Here is a 15,447-nt window from a genome sequence, read left to right as displayed (position 1 = left end):
GCTGATGTTCAGTTAAATCCTGCTCTTCCTGTCAGGATTCTTTAACTTTTCAACTCCAATCTTTCCCCCCCTCCATGAACACTGCGCTTTGTAACAGGTGCCGTGTCTTGTTCAATACTGAGATGGTGTATATTCGCTACCTGGGCCTTGTTCATCATTCCCATGTGACAGTGTGCTGCTCAGTTGTATTGTGGTGGTGGTTAGAGGCTACAACTGAGATTGGGGGCCCTGTTATGCCGGGCACCTCAAAGGAACCCTAGTGCGGATGCAGTTATACTGGGCTAAAAGTGCTTATACTGGAAACGCTATTCCCATGTGGGAAGGAGAATCAGCTATATGGGTGTAAGGCACCTTTATACTGGCATAACTGCTGGCCATTTGTCTGTCTATAGCTACCTGTTTCGGTGCAGGCTTTGTCTGTGCAGGGCAATACGCTGGAAAAAGGAAGGGTGTACATTTTAAAATGCTAGAACTGATACTAGGCCCTTCAATCTAGTAGAAAAGGTCTAGCAAGATCCAGTGGTTGGAAGCTGCTGCTCGACAATTCAGACTGGAAATAAGGCAAAAAAACCTTACCAGTGAGGATTATTAACCATTGAGGCAATTTACCAATGACTGGGGCAGATTCTTCATCACTGGCAATTTTTAAATCCAGACTGGATGTTTTTTCTAAAAGGTCCATGCTAGTTCAACGAGGAATTAATTCAGGGCAGTCGTGTGGGGCCTGTGTTATACAGAAGGTCGGACTAGATGATCGTAGTGGTCCCATCTAGCTTTATAATTTGAGTCTATTCTGGAGTAACTCCTGGGAGGGGAGGCTTTTATTCTGGAACCCGTTTCTAAAGTGGATTAAACTGAACCATCAAAAGCCACCCTAGTTCCAGAATAAGAGCGTCCACATGGGGAGCTATTGTGGAATAACTCCTGCAGAAATTATTCCGAAATCCCTAATGCCCGGCAATTTTGCTGTGTACACAAGCCTCTGATTGGAAGCTCTTTGGAGGCAGAGACCATCTTTTTGTTCTGTGTTTGTACAGCGCCTAGTGCAGAGGTCCATAATTAGGGCTCTTGGACACTACCGTAATCCACATATAAATGAATAAAAAAAAATAAAAAATCAGACCCGATAATTGAAATGGTTATACTGGTACAAAATCTGTGCCTAGATCAGGCCTAAGCAGAGAAAGGGTGGGAGGGGAAACAGCTCTCACTGGAATAGTTATACCGATCTGTGTGTGCCAAAGTGACTTGCCCAATGTCATACATGGGGCCTGTGGTGGGGTAGGGCTCCCAGGCTGCAGGCTAGCACCCTGACCACTGGACCATCCATCCTCTCTAGATGAGCCAATCACTTGGTGTGATGACTTGATCTGATGTCTGTCTGTTCCCCTTGAAGCTCAGAGGGGATCGGATTGCTCTCTAGAAATGCATCCGGGCGCAAATCCCAGGGGGAGAGAAGAGCTGTTGAAGCTCAAGGACAATATCGGCACAAGAACAAATGGGAATAAACTGGCCAGGAATCAGTTTTAGCTAGAAATGAGAAGGAGGTTTCTACCCACGAGAGGAGGGAGATTCTGGAGGAGCAGAGAAGCAAACATTGATAAGCTTCTGACCAGGAGCCTATGACATGGCTGCCTGCAACAGCAGGGACTGGACTCACTGACTTGGGAGGGTTTTTTCCAGTCCTGTGTTCTGAAGCCCTAGGTTTTCTATTCCCTCAGCAATTGCAACTCTGCACCAATTGCTATTCTCAGCACAACTCTCCCTGGCTCATTTTATTGTTGTTTTGCTTCCCTTAACTTTCCTCTTTTGTCTCTGCAGGATAAAGCCTTTCCCCTTCTGGAAACTGAGCTCGGATCAGAGACCGCAGCCCCCTGTTTCTCACCCACGATCCCAATGCACTAGAAGTGAGGTGCAGGCTCCCTGAACGTAGGTCTCTTTGGCTTTTCCTACTAAAACTCTCTTCACGGGGACATGTTTGTTTGACTTCTAAGGCTGCTCAGCTTTGCTCCTGTGTTACATTCCCTCTCTACCGTCTGGGAAGAGTAATCACTTCTCTGAATAATCTGGTTTGGTTTTTATGTTGCTTAAAAAGAAAGAGTTCCCTTGACAGGCAAATTACAAAACCAAATGAAACCACGTGACCTACTGGATGCAGCAGTGGACTGGGACTCGGGACTCCTGGGTTCTACAAGTGTATGCTTTGCAGGGCAGAAGCTGTTCCTTGTTATGGTTCTATGTGGTACCTGGCACAACACCAAACTCCTTCTCCTTAGGGTAACATGGTCCCAACAAAGACTGGGGCCCTATCATGCTGTGTACTACAAGAGACCGTCCCAGGTCCCCCCAAAATCACTTTCTAAATAGGCAAAGCTTGGGAGGAGAAACTGAGGCACAAGGAGGGGAAGTGTCTTATCCAAGGTCCCACAGTAGATCAGTGGCAGAGCTAGAGCTAGATCCACAAGTCCCTGCCTCCTAGTCTGGTGCCTTAACCACTAGACCGTACTGCTTCAAGTTTGTAGACTGTATAGAGGCAGTGGAGGCTAGTATAGGGGGATAGAGCACTGGACTGGGAATCGGGTTCTTTTCTGGTTCCGCCACTAGCCTGCTGGATGACCTTAGGTACATCACTTTCCTGGTCAGTGACTCGGCTTCCTCATCTGTAAAATAGGAATCTTCAAAATAAGATTCCAGGATTGTCACTCTGTGTGTCACTGTGAAGTCTAGAATGTCTTGAGTCAGCGTGAAGCGATGGAAGTAGCTACAAACTTGGCTGAGAGCTCTCTTTGTTCAGAATATCACCAGGTTCAAATATCGCTGGGATTCGTGGTCTGTTACCAGCCAATGTTTAAGTTCTCAGCCATTTTGGCTTCTTTTTTTTTTTTTTTTTTAATCCACTTGACTTCCTGAATTACATCTGTGAGACAGCCTGAGGTTTCAGCTACCAGTAATGATATTGACCTCCTTTCTAAAGTGCTTTGAGATCTACTGAAGAGAAGCGCTAGATAAGAGCTAGGCGGTATTATTATTAGATAGCATTTGCAAAAATGTTAATTAACGTGAATTACCTCCAGTGCCACAATCTCTGGGCGTTCATAACCAATCTTGGGTTGTCCTGTTTGTCATAGCCAGGACTGGGAACAATCCTTTCTCACATGTCTGCATTATGCTTCACAATGACGTTCTCTGGAGCCTTGGAATAAGCCGTTTGAAGTGTCCTCATTAGAATTTCCAGTTGTGCTGTTTAATAGAGATGGACAGAATTTTTCAGGTGAAACTTGTTTTCACCATAAAATGCAGGTTTGTTGTTGACAGAAACAGTTCATGAATTTGTGCCGAGCCAAATTGTTTCAGTTGGAAAATATATTAAAAAAAAAAAAAAAAAATTTTGATTTGATTTTTTATTCAAAATGACTGTTTCAATTTTTTCTTCAGTTTTGTTTTTTAAAAAAAAAGTGTTTAAAGAAAACACCTCAAACTAAACGAAACATTTTGCTTTGAACTTTCTTTTTCTTCTTTTTCCGTTCTCCAAAATTTTTTTTTTTTTTTAAATTTCATTTCTGACCAACCCCAAACCAATTTTTAATTTTTTTTTTTTCTGGTTTAACCACTGAATTGAAAACTCCATTTATTTGTACGGCTCTGGGTGATGCATGTTAACCGGCAGTAAATCATGACACACTTCAGCACAACTGCACATTCAAGTCTAGAGAGAGCCCAGTGATGGAGAGGCTGTGTGTGAATCTAAGCACATAAACAGATGCCAAGGGCGGGGTTAGTGGTTTGGTGCCAGCGGTGACAGATGGATGCTTGCCATTCAGTCCCGTACTAAATGGCACCAAGAATGAGTCAGTTAACATTTTCCACAAGGCTTAAGTTAGTGTCACTTCCATGTAAAGTAGATTTATGGAACATGGTTAGTGGTGTTGACATTTCCTTGCACGCATGTGCGGCCTAAAATCGGAGCTCAGAACTCCTCCTTGGTGGCTGTGTGATGTAGTAGCTAGGGCCCAGAACTGGGAGTATGGACACCTTGGTTCTATTCCTGGCAGTGTGTCTGCCACTGACCTTGGCAACCCCTCTTGGGGCCTCAGTTTCCCCTCTCTCTTTTATTTAGACTGTAAGATCTTTCGGGTAAGTAAGGCCTGTCTCATTATGTGTCTGTGTAGCACCCAGCACGATGGGGAGGGGCTCCCCCTGGTCTCGGTCAGAGGGATGGGTCTGTGTGGCTCCTAGCATGGTGTGGGGCCTCCCCGGTCTCGGTTGCAGAGTAGGGGTATCTGTGTAGTGCTCAGCATCAGGGGCTACTCACTGCCCCTACATTGCCTTGCAGTGAGTACATTTGGAAACCTCCCTAAATTAGCTCGTGTAACAAACGTGCAATTAATGGACTCTGGGGGCTACTCATCTCTAAACTGACATTTCCTGCAGCTGTATGATTCATGCCTGTGTTCTCACTCCAAGCTAGTATCTCTCCCCATGGACTATCAGAGATACAAAGGCTGGAAAAATATACCGGGCTATGAGTGGATTGTCTTGAATAAGATAAGACTATTGCAGCTGTAAACCAGTGTATCTGCACGGGAATGTCTGTTAATCACACTTACTCTCTCTCTCACCCATACACACACCACACACAGCCTTCCAACCCTCACAACAAAAGGCGTTTCAATTGCAGCAGTTGGAAATGAAGTAGCATTTAAAAGGATCAATCCTAACATACAGCTGAATGCTCAGAGGCTTGGGCTTGAACCCTGTAAGTCACTGCACAACCTCAGACCCCCTCCCATCACTTCCCATGCAGTGCCTCTCAGGATCAGGCCCTGCATTAGGCAGTTTGAAGCAAGCTTGCCCATAGAGTGACAGCCTGGGAGGAGGCCTTGGGGAGAAGGTGGGAGGAGTCTGGAGGCAGTGGAGGAAAAATACACAATCTTGAAGAATCAGAGAGGTAAAGGCAATTATTATTGCATCCGGGTAGTGTTTAGAGGCCTGTACCAATGAATTGGGGGGCCCTTTATGCCGGGTGCTCCACAGACTCTGACTGAAGCATGGTTGGCTGTGATAGCAGGGGCCTGGACTTGATGACCCAGGAGGTCCCTTCCGTGCCAATGTTCTTGTGAGATCGAGGCCGCTGTCAGGCTGGGCACTGCACAGCACTCAACAGATTGGAGAGCCTCCATCGTGTCAGGCGCTGCACAGACCCTGGCCAAGCTTGGGCCCCCATTGTGCTGGGTGCTGTCCAGAGATACCGTGAAAGACAGTCCCTGCCCCAAAGGGCTTATAAGAGACAGCAGATGCATAAGGACCCACAGGGAAGCACAAAAGGAAATAGTGAGACAATTCCACCACCTCCCGTAGCAAGCTGCTCCAGTGGTTAATTGGCCTCCAAGTCACTGATCCCCGGAAATCCCCCGGACTTTTAAGCCTTCATGGAAATTTGGTTTGTTCCGGCAATGGAAACAGATGTTGAATCAAAAGGAAATGCGCTTGTGGTCTTTTTCAGCCCAGTTAGCTTTCATCAGCTTTTAGATTCCAGCAGCTCAGCTATGCGAAGGAACAAAGCTGAGACTTAGGGCTGGCCTATTTTATATGATTAGGTCGACATAAGGCAGCTTATGTTAACCTAATTATGACAGGGTCTACACTGCAGCCTTCCTCCCACTGATGTAAGCACCCTACTACACCGACATGCTAACTCCACCTCCACGAGGGCTTATGTCCGTGTAGTTAGGGGACAGTGTCTGTGTAGACACTGTGTCCCTTACATCAGCTATCTTGTCAATTTCATGGCAGGAGCTGTGAAATTGACAAGAAAGCGGGCAGCTAGAACCCAGCTCCTCTCTGCTCAGGCTGGGGTGAGAAGCCTGAGCAGCGCTCCCTGCCAGGAGCCAGGCAACTGTGTCAATTTCACAGCTGGGTGAGCTGTGAAATTGCCAAGGTTGCCTGGCTACTGGTGGGGAGCAGGTGGGAGGGGGAAGAATTCGGGACAGCTGGACTCCGCTCCCTGGGGATAAAAAGCCCTGGGCGGCTCCCCTGCGCTCCCAGTGGGGATCGGGGAGGGGGGGGAAGGGAAGAAGCCAGGGGCGGCTTTACACCGCTCCTGGTGGGGAATGGGGAGCGGTGGGAGAGGGATGGGGGGAGCCTGCCAGGAGCCTGTGGAGCAGCCAGGCTCCTGGCAGGGAGCTGCCAGCAGAGTTGAAACACCCGGCCCTCAGCTCCCCACACTGCCCTCCTAGATCAGTGGAAGGGCTCCTGGTGAGGACCTGCACCCACGACAGAAGGAGGGTAGTGTGGACATGCACCACTGCAGTAATTACTGCAGTGGCTGTAAGTCGACCTAATATATAGCAACTTAAGTTTGTAATGTTGACATGTCCTTAAACTCCTTAGACTTTTTCTTCACTGCATAAAACAAACGAACAAACCCAATTTGTGTTTCGCTGTGGTATTACTAATACAAGGTCGCTTTCCTGTTGTAAAACAGAGTGAAGACAAGGCACTGGTAGTCGTAGGCCAGTTCTACACTACAGACTTCTGCTGGAACAGCCCATAACCACACATGGGGGGGCCCCCACCTCGTCCCTGCATAACCTCCCCGTGAGTCCCTCCAGTATCCTAATGGTTGAGGGTGTGGTGAGGTGATTTGTGACCAATGGAACTGTGCCAGGAAAAGCCACTAGCCCAGATGCAATTATACCAGCCCTGCTGCACTTTTGCTGCTACACCTTATTTCAGTTTTGCTGATATAAGCTGTGTCCACACAAGGCGAGGTCACCCCCGGGCAGGGTTATAATGCTGATCTTGCTTAATTACCGGGGTGGGGGTTAAAATTACAGCCTAGAGAATCAGCACTATCTCAGGGGAGAGCGCTCCCTACTGAGCCCCTTCCAGCTGCACAGCGCCTTCTAGCACTGCACTGGGACACTGGGGACAGCATGGTACCAGAGGAACAAGCAGTCATGGTCTCCCATCCACGTATCACCCATGCTCAACCCTGCAGCCTGTGCCAGAATCCCAGCACATGGATGGCTTGGGGACAGTCATTTCATTTACTCTTTACATTAATTCAAGAAATTAATTTGAAGACTGACTGGGGACGCATTAACTGTGATTGGTTAAGTGCTTCCCAACAAAGGGGAGCTGCTGTGGATGGTGGTGGAAGATTGAAAGTCACAAGGAAGGAGCAAGCCTTGTCCCATGCTAACACATTCCCTAACTCCTCTCGGCCAGAGGTCTCTGAATGCCTTGCATTATGGGGCAGGGCTTTACATTCAATTCTCAGAGCAGTGGGTTTTGCTGTCCAAATTCTCTGACTGTCAGAGGTGAGAGTCCTGACTTTCAGCCCCCAAACTCTAATCACTAGACCCCACTCTATTTCTAGAGCCAAGCATAGAAGCCAGGAGTCCTGGATCCTCAGGTCCCCTGCTCTAACCACTAGAACCCACTAACGCCCCAGACTTTGAAGTAGAACCTGGGAGTCCTATTATTGTTTATTATTTGTGTTACTGTGGTGCCTATGTGCCATAGTCACAAACCAGGCCCCCACAGTGCTAGGGGCTGTTCAAACACAAAACAAAAAGATGATCCCTGCCCCAAGGGGCTTTTAATCTAATTATTTAATCTAATTATTATTTGTACCTAATTATCTTGGACTCCTAGTCACTTCTGTTCTGGCAACTCATCTCAGAACTGGGAATAGAACCCAGGAGTCCTGACTTCTAGCCCCCGATCTAACAGCTTAACCCCACTTCTCTTCCAGATCTCGGAACAGAAGTGGTATTTAGTGGTTAGAGGAACTGGGCCCCAATCTTGGTCAGGGCATTAGGTGCTGCTATACTGCTAGTAATTGACAGACTTCCTTGATCTGGGATCAGTGAGGTTTCCACCTGAACTGATAGGGAGCTGCCGCTAAACTGCTAGAGAGAGAGGGCAGGATTTTCAGACATGACTAGCGATTTTGGAGTATCTCAATCTCAGGGCTTTGCTCATCCTCAGCCTCCTTAAAAGGGCCTGTTTTTCCAAGAGCAAGTGCTCGGTGCTTTCTGAAAAATGTGGAAATCCCCAAAGAGAAGCAGCAGAAAGCTCTGTCCTGGGGCACTGCAACAAAGAGCAGATCAGAGGCAGCTGGTAGGCGGCTCGCTAAAGCAGCATGAATCGGACTGCGTATATTTCTGGGAGCAGCAGGGCTCCGTTTATGTCGTTTATACAGCAGAGCTCTTTATTCTGCTTAAATTTAATGGTGTTCTGGCCACGCCTTGTGTCTGAAGCTTCAAACATTCTCCTGCTTTCATCTGCTCCAGCTCAGTCCTTTAATACTGCAGCCATGTACAACCCTGGGAGATTTAGAAGAATGAGATCTTTGTTGCAAAGTACTGATTTGGGCTTTATCCTCATTTTTTGTGCTCTGATTCCTTTAGCTGCGAGAAGTATTTGAACCAGTTAAATGATCCCATGTCCCACACAGGGACACTTCCATTTAAGTGTGGCTGTACACACAGATTCTGTCTCTCTTGAACAGCATTGGTCCAACCTCCATTGTGCAGATGCTGTGATTCCAGTATAAAGGTGCCTTATACTGATGTAGCTTGTTCTTATACACAGAAACTGTGAACTCTTCAGGGCAGGGACTTTCTCTGTCTGCAAGGCCCAGAGTGATATCAGTGAGGGTGTGTATGCACCCGGAGTGACCGGGGGCCTTGATCTCAGGCAGAGACTTTAGGTACTGCTGTTATGATTTGTGTGTCAGGCCAATGAGTTGTGCTGTTGATCTACAGTCCCATTTGTGTCAGTGGACATATGGCAGGTTGGACCTCCGGGGGTGTCATCTGGTGTGCTGGGACACCACTGAGTCAGAATGTTCTGCCGGCCTGGGTCCCCTTTTAGCTGTCCTTGCTGGGTTAGACTTCCCCAGCCTTTTCCAGCCTAGCACACAGGCAGGGCCACACCCAGCTGCACAGAGAACCAGAGATCCGCTCTGAGAGGGCTCAGCTTAAGGGACTTGCCACAGCACCAAGATGTCCACCGTCCACCCCCCTTGGAGTACAAACCCAAAATTATATGAAATTCACCTCTTCCCTCAATTTGGAGGAGGGTATGCATAACTTCTCCCCCTCCCCCCTGATAGAAATCACATAAACTGGGTTATATTGTAAACCGGAAATAAATGTATTCGCTGTAACAGGTGTATTTTAAGTAGTTAAGGAGGTAGCAGACAGAACAAGGCAGATTACAAAAAAAATGAAACAGAGCACGCACACTAAGCTTAATACTGCTTAAAGAAATAAAGCTTAAAGAAACTGGTTACATGCAAGTTCTCCCCCTAAATGTGGTTCTAATAATCTTTCCAGGCCCAACGCCCTTCCAGCCTGGGTTCAGTTAGGGTGACCAGACATCCTGATTTTTAGTTCTTTGGGCCGCGTCCCGACTGATGCACGGCTGGGCCGCCATTTGTCCCGATATTGTGGCTTTGGCCGCTCCAGCGTCGTGGTTTTTTTTTTTTTTTTTTTTTTTTTGCATGTGTTCCAATATTTTGTCCGTTTCATCTGGTCACCCTAGGTTCAGTTCTTCCCCCCAATTCAGTCTTAGTTGTTTCCAGCAGTCATCTTGGGTGGGGTAGCAGGGGAGAACTGATGGCCTGGATTACCTCACTCCCCACCCTTAAATAGGATTTGCATAAAGTGGGCGTCCTTTGTTTCCTAGTTTGACTCACACACACACACACACACCCTTCTCATGGAAAATCCCAGTATCCGGTGGGAGGGCCGGTGTAGCCATTCTTCACAGACTGACCCAGGGTTCACAGGATGACTAAACTCTTTCACAGTCCATTGTCATCGCTGATGGGCCATCAGCACTGTCGGGCTTTTCCATTGTTGTACCTGAAGTGTTAGCAGAGGGCGTTTTGAAATACAGATACATAGTCAATATTCCTAATTTCAGTTACAGAAATGATACATGCATACAAATAGGATAATCACATTCAGTAAATCATAACCTTTCCAATGATATCTCACATGAGCCATCTTGCATAAAGTATATCTCTGTTATGTCATATTCATATCAAAAACATATTTTCAAGAAGACTGTGGAATGACACATCACAGGACATAGGCTTAGACTACTTTAAGATGCATGACTGCTCAATGCAAACTAGGAGTATGGGCATTGCCTCTCCAGCAAGCAAAGCTAGTATGTTTGCATTACCGAGGTGCATTCCCTCCATCACAAATCTTCATTGATCAGTGAGTAGAGTAGCAGGCTGGGACTCAGGAGTTCTGGGTTCAATCCCTGGCTCTGGGAGGGGTCTAGTGGGTTAGAGCCGGGGGACTGGAGTCAGGACTCCTGGGTTCTGTCTGACTCTGGGAGAGGAGTGGAGGAAGGTGTGGCTGGGATTCAGAGCTCCTAGGTTCTATAACCAGCTCTGGGAGGGTTGATTAGTGTTTGGAGCAGAGAACTGGGAGTCTAGGCTCCTGGGTTCTGTTTCTAGGGAGTGCAGTGGAGTCTGGTGGGTAGGGCAGGCATCAGGACTCTTGGGTTCTCCCCTCCCCAGCAGTTGGGAGGCAAACCAAAGCCTGGAGGTAGGTTCCATTGACTGTGGATCATGTGGGGGAAGTCAGAAGGGCTGGGAGATGAGCAAGGAGCTTAGCTGGGAATTCCATAGAGGCTGTAACAGGCTGGACTACCCCTGTAAGAGCAACAGAAGGGTGGGTGGCTTTGGGGTCAGACACCCCTGTTCTGAGGAATGGTCCCTTTAAGAATAGGTTTTTGGGGGGGCAAGCTCATCAGCCCAGACTAGGGATGGGGACCACATGACTGGCTGCTCCTGGGAGTATAAAAGAGTGCTTCCAGCTCAGTTAGGGGGAAGACTGGGACCTGTGGGGAGAGGAGCTACAGGGCACTGTCTGATAGTAGGAGGCAGAGTGGTAGAGTGGGTTAGTGACTAGGGTGTTTGCCTGGGTGGTGGGAAACTTGGGTTCAATTTCCAGTTCTGCCCACAGACTTCCTCTGTGATCTTGGGCAAATCACTTAGCCTCCTGTGCCTCAGTTTCCTACCTGTAAAATAGAGGCTAATGGCATTGCCCTGCCTCACATGTATAGCTAGTATATAGTGTTCTCCATAACAAAGCACTTTACGAAAAGTATCATTATCCCTATTTGACAGATGGGGAAACTGAGGCACCAAGCAGTGACATGACCTGCCCAAAGTCACCAATGAGTCAGTGGCCAACCAGGGAATAGAACCCAACTCTCCAGCCCAGTGCTCTAGCTCTTGGGCCATGCTACTTCTGTTACATTGTTTTGATATGGGGAACAATAACCCGCCCCGAAGATACGGGACTGATATCCTGCCACTAGGAGTGTTCTATCGACCCCTGTAGGCACAGTAACTGGCGTGGTCTCCAAGCCACAAAGGGCAAGTTGCCACTACGGAGTTAACGAGAGGGATCAGCGCCCAGGTGCGAGCAGCCATGCTGCAAAGCTGTTTCTGAGTTTCTGTGTCCTTAACTTACTGGTGCCACACTCCCCCTTCTGTGTGGCTAGCACGTCTCTGGGGGAACATGCCAAGCTTCTTTGCGCTTGACAGAGCTGAGCCACTCTGAATTCTTTGCTGGTGAATTGCGGGAGAACTTGCCTGTCCTTCTGAGCGGATGGGGGGACTTGTCAGAAGGCTTTGGACTATCTGCACTTGAGTGATTTAGCCTGTGTCCTCACTGCAAGTGGATGAGTCACCAGGCTGAGTGAAGCAGCACCCAGCCAGGCCTGCTAGGTTGGGTTGAAAGCACCACTGAACTTTTGGTTGTGTGTCTGGAGGAGAGGGATATTAGGGGCAACTGTAAGAGCCTGGGCTAACTGCAGTTAGCTAGGCCAGGATAACTCCGTGTGTACGCAAGCCCTTATACTTACTCTTAACAGCTGGCGTCTGGCTTTAAAAAAAATAAAAACTAAGATTTTGGAGAGCCAGATTGCAGTGTCAGAATGGGGGCGCTGTATCCACTCTCCCTGTATCCTGCGTAATACAGGCAGGAGAATTTCCCACTACAACTCTATCCACTCGCCAGTGGAGGGCAGCTCCTGGCTGAAAAGAAGGCAAAGGTTCCTTTCAAGATCCATTTGTATTAACAGCAAATTAATTCTTGAGCAAACTCAAATCCTGAGGGATTGTTTATACTTGTTGATTATGGCATGTTTCATCAGAAACTTTAGATGCACTCATTAATGTGGCCTTCCCCTTACAGTGAGGTAGGTCCATATCATCCCCATTTTACAGATAGGGGAAACCTAGGCATGGAGCAAAGTGACATGACCATGGTCACAAAGAGAGTCTGTGTTTATCCAGGGCTTACCATGCTTTCTAAACACATGAGCAGATTGGAAGTTAGCAGCCTGGGTTTGAAGCCTCTGTTTTGACTACACTCCCAGAGATGGGAATAGAACCCAAAATTCCTGACTTCCTGTTGTCCCTCTGCTCTAACTATTTGACCACACATCTCCTTCTAGTACTAGTATTATGGTAGCACATAAAGTCCACAATCAAGATCAGGGCCCTATCCCATTGGGCACTGCCTAGACGCACCGTGAGAGACAGTCCCTGCCCCAACAGGATTATAATCTAAATAGACATGGTGGGGAAACCAAGGCACGGTGAGGGGAAAGGACCTGCCCAGACTCTCACAGAAGGTCAGTGACAGAATCAGGAACAGAAGCCAGGTCTCATGTCTTGGGACTAGATCCCAGGACTTCATGCAGGCTTTTGAGCTAAATCTGTGTGGCATTTGAGCTAAATTTGCAGAGCTAGCGGTTGGGGCTCATCTTTTTTTATCTGCAGACTGAGCAAATCGGCAGGAGTCCAAGACAATAAATATACAGCGCACAATGGCCCCTTTAGCGTCCCTTTGCAGCGTAAACCTGCTCAGTAAACAGGCTTTTTGAAGAAACAAAGGAAACGAGGTTGAAAAGAAAACCGTAGATACAGCTTAGCTCAGGCTACTCACCTAATTTTCTTCCATCTGTAGCACGTCCAACACGGCCAGTGGGAGTTCACAAGCTTCTTATTACACTAACAATTATGTAGCTCCATAAACCTCCTTTTGCCTTGCTTGAATTCCCCTGGGCACTTTGGGAATGCGTAACTGGAATACAAGTCATACAGCCATTGCTTCAGCCGCTGCTGACATGCAGCTGCTTCTGGGGTGGAACGCAGCAGCTTGTTTGACTGTGCATTTACTGTGCACAGCCAGTGGTCACTGAGCAGCTGCGCTGACCTTTCACTGAGATGAATGGGCCAGTTCACACCTCTCCAAGCTATCACTCTGGTTCTCTGCAGGCTCATCTCTGCATAACAATGAGGGTCACTAACCAATGGCACAACTTACCAAGAGCTGTGGTGGATTCACCATCCCTGGCAATTTTAAAATCAAGACTGGATGTTTTTCTAAAAGATCTGCTCTAGTTCAACCCGCTATGAATTCAAGGAATTCCTATGGCCTGTGTTTATATAAGAGGTCAGACTAGATGATCACAATGGTCATAATCACTGGCTGTTATAATCGCTGACTGTTGCACTTGGTTCCCAGAGATGAATGGGGTAGTTCACACCTCTCTTAGGGTATGTCTACACTACGGAATTAGGTCGAATTTATAGAAGTCGGTTTTTTAGAAATCGGTTTTATATATTTGAGTATGTGTGTCCCCACAGAAAATGCTCTAAGTGCATTAAGTGCATTAACTCGGCGGAGTGCTTCCACAGTACCGAGGCAAGCGTCGACTTCCGGAGTGTTGCACTGTGGGTAGCTATCCCACAGTTCCCACAGTCTCCGCTGCCCATTGGAATTCTGGATTGAGATCCCAATGCCTGATGGGGCTAAAACATTGTCACGGGTGGTTCTGGGTACATATCGTCAGGCCCCCGTTCCCTCCCTCCCTCCGTGAAAGCAAGGGAAGACAATCGTTTCGCGCCTTTTTTCCTGAGTTACCTGTGCAGACGCCATACCACGGCAAGCATGGAGCCCGCTCAGGTAACCGTCTCCCTACGTCTCCTGGGTGCTGGCAGACGCGGTACGGCTTTGCTACACAGTAGCAGCAACCCATTGCCTTGTGGCAGCAGACGGTGCAGTACGACTGGTAGCCATCCTCATCATGTCCGAGGTGCTCCTGGCCACGTCGGCTGGGAGCGCCTGGGCAGACATGGGCGCAGGGACTAAATTTGGAGTGACTTGACCAGGTCATTCTCTTTAGTCCTGCAGTCAGTCCTATTGAACCGTCTTATGGTGAGCAGGCAGGCGATACGGATTGCTAGCAGTCGTACTGTACCATCTTCTGCCGGGCAGGCAAGAGATGAGGATTGCTAGCAGTCGTATTGTACCATCTTCTGCCAGGCAGGCAAGAGATGAGGATGGCTAGCAGTCGTACTGTACCATCTTCTGCCGAGCAGCCATGAGATGTGGATGGCATGCAGTCCTTCTGCACCGTCTGCTGCCAGCCAAAGATGTAAAAGATAGATGGAGTGGATCAAAACAAGAAATAGACTAGATTTGTTTTGTACTCATTTGCCTCCTCCCCTGTCTAGGGGACTCATTCCTCTAGGTCACACTGCAGTCACTCACAGAGAAGGTGCAGCGAGGTAAATCTAGCCATGTATCAATCAGAGGCCAGGCTAACCTCCTCGTTCCAATAAGAACAATAACTTAGGTGCACCATTTCTAATTGGAACCCTCCGTGAAGTCCTGCCTGAAATACTCCTTGATGTAAAGACACCCCCTTTGTTGATTTTAGCTCCCTGAAGCCAACCCTGTAAGCCGTGTCGTCAGTCGCCCCTCCCTCCGTCAGAGCAACAGCAGACAATCGTTCCGCGCCTTTTTTCTGTGCGGACGCCATACCAAGGCAAGCATGGAGGCCGCTCAGCTCACTTTGGCAATTAGGAGCACATTAAACACCACACGCATTATCCAGCAGTATATGCAGCACCAGAACCGGGCAAAGCGATACCGGGCGAGGAGGCGATGTCAGCGTGGTCACGTGAGTGATCAGGACATGGACACAGATTTCTCTGAAAGCATGGGCCCTGCCAATGCATGCATCATGGTGCTAATGGGGCAGGTTCATGCTGTGGAATGCCGATCCTGGGCTCGGGAAACAAGCACAGACTGGTGGGACCGCATAGTGTTGCAGGTCTGGGACGATTCCCAGTGGCTGCGAAACTTTCACATGCGTAAGGGCACTTTCATGGAACTTTGTGACTTGCTTTCCCCTGCCCTGAGGCGCATGAATACCAAGATGAGAGCAGCCCTCACAGTTGAGAAGCGAGTGGCGATAGCCCTGTGGAAGCTTGCAACGCCAGACAGCTACCGGTCAGTTGGGAATCAATTTGGAGTGGGCAAATCTACTGTTGGAGCTGCTGTGATGCAAGTATCCCACGCAATCAAAGATCTGCTGATATCAAGGGTAGTG

At 48.2% G+C, this 15,447-nt stretch overlaps 1 protein-coding gene across 4 annotated transcripts in view; it reads left to right on the top strand.

The window, feature by feature from the left end:
- The window catches only part of PC (pyruvate carboxylase), a 240,137-nt gene that overhangs the window by 39,698 nt on the left and 184,992 nt on the right, over positions 1-15,447 (top strand). For 3 of the 4 annotated variants that reach the window (XM_077822518.1, XM_077822519.1, XM_077822521.1), the window contains exon 2: positions 1,822-1,929. The gene's annotated coding sequence lies outside the window, so the exon portion shown is untranslated. Of the gene's footprint in view, positions 1-1,821; positions 1,930-6,518; positions 6,598-15,447 lie in introns of those variants that run through there. The other variant, XM_077822522.1, reaches the window with a different exon arrangement.

The sequence above is a fragment of the Eretmochelys imbricata genome, chromosome 7 (genome assembly GCF_965152235.1).
Source record: "Eretmochelys imbricata isolate rEreImb1 chromosome 7, rEreImb1.hap1, whole genome shotgun sequence".
Taxonomy (NCBI): domain Eukaryota; kingdom Metazoa; phylum Chordata; order Testudines; family Cheloniidae; genus Eretmochelys; species Eretmochelys imbricata.
The sequence above is the reverse complement of the archived record's forward strand: the minus strand, read 5'-3'. Positions and strand labels throughout refer to the sequence as shown.